Source organism: Podarcis tiliguerta (genome assembly GCF_965153285.1).
Source record: "Podarcis tiliguerta genome assembly, chromosome: 16".
NCBI classification, from domain to species: Eukaryota; Metazoa; Chordata; class Lepidosauria; order Squamata; family Lacertidae; genus Podarcis; species Podarcis tiliguerta.
Genome location: NC_139549.1, coordinates 25,774,340 through 25,780,611, shown reverse-complemented (window position 1 = coordinate 25,780,611; position 6,272 = coordinate 25,774,340).

The window sequence follows — 6,272 nt, the reverse complement described above, 5'->3', positions numbered from 1 at the left end:
AAGGCCCTCTGCCTGGTTCCCTGTAACCTCACTTCTCACATGGAGGGAACCCCTAGAAGGCCCTCGGCGCTGGATCTCAGTGTCCAGGCTGAACAATGGGGGTGGAAACACTCCTTTAGGTATACTGGGCCGAGGCCATTTAGGGCTTTAAAGCACCAACACTTTGAATTGTGCTCGGAAACGTACTGGGAGCCAATGTAGGTCTTTCAAGACCGATGTTATGTAATCTCGGTGGCTGCTTCCAGTCACCAGTCTAGCTCATTGGGAGGGGTTGGACTAGATGACCCCAGGGTCCCTTCCAACTCGATGATTCTGTGATTACCAGGAATCTGTGTGCAGACCACAGGCCTCACCCCCCAGCTCCAAAACTCTTGACATTCTCTTTCCGTGCCTCCCCTCATGTAGCAGGTGGGCCTGGAGTCTGGGCAGACAACCTGTCTTGCTGCAGCCCAGCCGGCGAGGCTTCCCCCTGCCCGCCAAAGGAAATGCCTGCAAATCTATAAATAAGCAATTAGCGCTTCTTCTCCCATCAAGAGGGGCATGCGGTGGGAATGCGGGCGCTCTCCCCCCCCCCGCTAAAGATCCTCACTGGCGGAACAGACAGCTGCATCTGTGCAGCGTTTCGCAGCCGCTTAATATTCCCCAACAAAAGTCCTTCCACAACGAAAACTTTAATTGCATTAATCTTCCAGTGGCTGCACATTTCCAACCTCCCTCCCAACCCAAATCCACATCTCTGCTTCCCTTCCCCTGACAACCCGTTAAACTGAATCTCCCTGCTAATCGCAGCTGCCAAAGCACAATAACGATCTCGCGCCGGACGTGCGTTTGCTAATTAGACAAGCATGGAAAAATAGCTGCTGGCCGATGAGAGTGAGGGCCTTTCATCTTGGAAGAGGGCCAGCTGTCACCCTGCCACTATGTGACGTCCGGCTTCAGGAAATCCGCCTTATATGCAGTCAGATCAATGGTCTCTCTAGGCTCAGGGCTCATCCACACTCAGCTTCTGGCAATTTCTTGGCACAGATCCACACTTTAAAGCTCTGCGTCTGAGCGCTTCCTCCTCGCTGCTTTCTGCAGGAAAACCTGCTCTTTAAAGCTGATTTGGAACCAACGGCTGTTTGGGTTTTCTGCAGATTGCTGTTTGCTCCGATTCAGCGGCAAAGAGCAGGATTTGCAGAAAGCAGCGGGGGGGGGGGGAGCCCTTTGACACAGTGCTTAAAAGGGCAAACCTGTGCCTTGAAATGTGGCACAAGGTGGTGGACATGTACACTAGTAAAAGCTTTCTAGGACATGATCTACAATGAATGAAAGAAAATGTTTAAAAATGCATTAGTTAAAAAAACTGGAAGCATATAATAGGTGAAGAGGTACCAAGAGAAGATAAAAGACTTTTTGTGTCTGCAATGATGGCAGCGAGACTGCTACTAGCCCAGAGATGGAAGGAAGGAGAAGTACCAACAAAAGAAGAATGAAACTGATGGAGTGTGCAGAGATGGTGAAACTGATGGGGAAGATCAGAAACCAGGAAGATCAAGTACAGTCGTACCTCATGTTACGTTTGCTTCATGTTACATTTTTTCAGGTTGTGTCCCGCAGTGACCCGGAAGTATGGAAAGGGTTACTTCCGGGTTTCACTGCTTGTGCATGTGCACAAGCGCCAAATTGCGCCACACACCTGCGCAGATACGGTGCTTCAGGTTGAGGGCTTTTCATGTTGCGAACAGGCCTCTGGAACGGATCCCATTCGCAACCAGAGGTACCACTGTATTGTTAAAAGACTGGAGTCCATTTTTAATTTATTTAAAAGACCACTGTAAACAGTTAAAATCATTGGCAGGGATGTAATGACACTTGCAATGTGAAATAACTGTGGTAATTATGGATGTATATATATCAGATGGATAATGGTAAAAGATGCAGAAAATTTAATCATAAATATGGAACCCATGGCGGGGGGGAGGGAAGGAGGTCCGAAGGTTCAAAAGAACCTTTTATTTTAATGTTTGAAATAGTTAAAGTTAAAATGTATAAAATTGTGTAAAACCAATAATTTTTTATTTTATTTTAAATAGAAACGAGGCACAAAGAGGAAGTCTGGATGAGCCCTCAGTGCTGCCTACAATGACTGGCAGTGGGTGACATGAGAACTGAAGAGGAGTGTTATGTACTGAAGTTCTCACCCTGGGCCAGGAGGGGGATACTGTAGATAGTTCAGGTCCACATATGCAAATAAGGGATCAAAAGTGACGTTCAGTGATTGGATAGTTTCAGAAAGTTGTTACAGTTACGTTGTAGTGGAGCTCTATATAAGCAGGCTGGCTGAACCCTTCAGTTCAGTTCTGGCCTGGCCTGTGAATAAACAAGAGCTGTTTGGAGAATCGCTGTGTCGTCTGATATGTTCACCCACAACTTAACAAGGAGCCTGCAGGATCAGGCCAGTGGTCCGTCTAGTCCAGCATCCTGTTCTCCCAGGGGCCAAGCAGATGCCCTGATGGGAAACCTGCAAGCAGGAGCCCTCTCTCCTCCTCCAGCTTCCAGCAACTGGGATTTGAAAGCATGGCTGCCTCTGATGGTCCTTACAAATCCCTTGAATCTGCTTCAAGTCACCACACTTCCACGTTCTCCGTCAGAGAATCCGCTAACAGAAAAACCAGCCGATCCCCAGCTGCTACCACACCATTTATTCCTTTTGATATGCATTTACAATGCGAATGCAATACAAATATTAACAACGTCCACCAACCTGGATGGCTTCCAAGGAAGATTAGAGAAATTCATGGAGGAGAAAGCTAACAACAGCGATGCTTCTGAATACCAGAAAACGTGGAGGGGGAGAGCTGCTCTCGCACTCAGGACTTGTTTTCCTTTTGGGACATCCGAGCGGCCACTGTGCAAACAGGATGCTGTACTAGGTGGGCCACTGGCCTGATCCTGCGGGCGCTTGTTGTGCTCTTACGTTCCTAGTTGGCAGGCACCATGTGTACGTTTCAGGAAATGACTGCAGGGTAAACGGGCGAGGATTAAATTTGTACGATACGTTGTAAGAGGCGTAATTATTAACTTCATTCAAAGGGTGCAATTATGCTGATAAATCTCACCGGCCTGCACTGATCAGGAAAACAGATGAGCATATTTGCGTGTCCCTGTCTCCTCCGTCCCTCCCTCCCTCCCTCCCTCCTTTCTTCCCATCCGAAATGGGTTGAATTAGTTAAGTCTTGGGAAGAAAATGATTTGCCTCCTCCCTTAATGGTAATAAATTTTGTCTCTCTCTAATATAATCGCTGTTGTGTTGTTACTGCCTGTGAGAAACCATTTATCGCTTGCAGTTTTCTCCCCTGAAAGAGACAGGTTGTGACCTTCGTGAAGGTTAAAACTAATTAGAGAAGCAATTCAGGTCTGGTCCTGGAAATAAATTCTAACAGGTTGCTGGGTGGTTGTTACAGCAATGATTCAATGGCAGGCTCTGTTTCATTGCCTCTGAAGCAGTTTTAAAGCGGGAGGGGAGCTGGAGGGAGGGGGGGCAAGGGATTTTGCATTGGGGGGGGAGCTCTGGAAGAAAAGGGCTCAACTCCACCTCTGACCTGAGGCAGGGGTGGCCGGATCTGTCTATTTTACTTTCTCACAATTTCTCATTTCCCCAGACATAAGCTCTCCACATTCCCTCATTATTTAGTGATTCTTCTTCAAAAGCATGTAATGAATATTTGTCAGATTGTTGTTATTGTTATTGCTATTATTGCTAGTAGTGTTCATTTATTACCTGCCCTTCATCCTAAGGTCTCAGGGTGTGCTGTTGTGTGTTCAAAGGGAAACTCAATTCCTGCTCTCTGGCCACAAACATTAACCCCGTGATCTCAGGAGACAACAGAAGAGTGTGCCTTCACAGTTAAAGTCAAACCATTGTAGAATTACAGCCCTAAATGGTATACCTGAAGGAGTGTCTTCACCCCCATCGTTCAGCATGGACACTGAGGTCCAGATCCAAGGGCCTTCTGGTGACTCCCTCACTGAGGTTACAGGGAACCAGGCAAGGGCTTCTTGATACTGGTGCCCGCCCTGTGGAACGCCCTCCCATCAGATGTCAAGGAGAATAAATAACTATCTGACTTTTAGAAGACATCTGAAGACAGCCCTGTTTAGGGAAGTTTTTAATGTTTGATGTTTTATCGTGTTTTTAATATTCTGTTGGGAGCTGCCCAGAGTGGCTGGGGAGGCCCGGCCAGATGGGCAGGGTACAGTGGTACCTTGGGTTAAGAACTTAATTCGTTCCAAAGGTCTGTTCTTAACCTGAAACTGTTCTTAACCTGAAGCACCACTTTAGCTAATGGGGCCTCCTGCTGCCGCCGCAGCACAATTTCTGTTCTCATCCTGAAGCAAAGTTCTTAACCAGAGGTAATATTTCTGGGTTGGCAGAGTCTATTAACTGAAGCGTCTGTAACCTGAAGCGTCTGTAACCTGAGGTACCACTGTATAAGTAATAAATCATCATCATCATCATCATCATCATCATCATCACCATTATTATTTCTGATGCAGCACATGTGGAAAGGCATTCAGGTGTCACTTCTGGGGGTATAAGTTCCCAACGACTCCTTTCCACAAAGCAGCACACTTCACACGCAACCCTAGTAGACCTTCATCTTGATATTGGCCATTAGCATTCTCCCATACCCTTTTGGAGAGGCGAGCCACAGCCACAGCTGTCTTGCTAATGCACATGTCCAGCTCAGCGACGATGGAAAGGTTGCTAGTTATGGTGTAGCCCAGGAAGACAAAATCGCCTATCACCTCAAGCATGAGGTCACAAGTGCTGATGAGTGGAGTGCTGGTGACGTCCCGACAGGGGTGGACTTGGGTATTTCAAATTTCAGTGGCACCCTGGGTGGGGCCAACCTTGCCTCTCGCCTTCTTTTCTGCTCAGTTCCCCACATCATAGTAGGAATTCCCCATAGTGGTGCTCCCCACGGCTTGGAGCCCAATGCAGCAGAACTGGCTGCGCTGCCCTAACTCCGCCTCTGGTCTTGACCCAGGATATTGGTATTCATCAGGATGATGGTGAGGCCGAACTCCAAGCGGCTGATGCGTCTCTGTAGAGCTTCCTCAGAGTATTCTGTCGAGGCTGCGTCATCTGCAAACAACATCTCAGGCCCCAGAGAGGGTTACAACATTAGCACATTTACTACACGTTTCTCTCAATGCACGCCTTTTTACAAGCAATTTTCTCTAATATCGTTTATTTTTGTATGTTATCTGCACTGATAGATGCATTCTTATACACATTTCTACCTACACGCACACATTCTGCATGCCGTTTGCCTTAATATAGTGTATTTTTTTGCGTGTAACGCCAATGGCTGGGAGTTGCAGCAGGGGAGAGTGCTGCTGCTGTTATCAGGTTCTGCTTTTGGGCTTCCTAGAAGAGGCATCTCGGTAGCCACAGTGAGAACAAGGTGCTGGACTAGATCACAGAGTCATTTAATCACAGAGTTGGAAGGGACCCTGAGGATCATCTAGTCCAACCCTCTGCAATGCAGGAATATGCAGTTGCCCCATACAGGGATTGAACATGCAACCTTGGTGTTAGCAGCACCACGCTCTAACTAACCGACATGGCTCCCTTTTGGTCTGATCCAGCTGAGTGGTGTTTTCCAGTAATTTTCCAAACTTTAATTTGTTTTAGGCTGTTTTTCATATCACCTTTTAAAATTGCAACGGCCCTACCTGGGACCTTATGGGGAGGGGCTGGTCATCCATCAACCAACCAACCAACCAATCAACCACAACAACAAGAAGAAACTTCCATTGTAAGAGCATGAAAAGAGCTCTGCTCATCTTGTCCAGCATTCAGAACTAACCTGGGCATGCAGCCCTTTCAAAAAAAAATTCCACACCTGGTCATCTTTCTTCATTTCTGCAGCTGGATTTCGGTGGGGAAAGTCCTTTGCTTGCTTCTGCTATGAGAGTGTAGGGAAGTGATGCCAATCACCCTGAGATCTACCAGTACATCCTGATTGACTTTCTGCCTACCCAAAGCCTAAAGTAGTCTTTGCAAACCTTTTGTAGTCCAAAACTACTGGAGGACTGCAACCTCCAGCATCCTAGGCCAGCATAGCTGGATGATGCAGGTTTTTCTGATCACAAGTAGGGTTGCCATATGTCCTCTTTTTCCAAGACATGTCCTCTTTTTCAGGTCCCCAATCCTCTTGGCAGAATCCAAGGCATCCCATGGGCAGCACCCCACTCCTGCCCACTTGGGGGAAGAGCCAGCT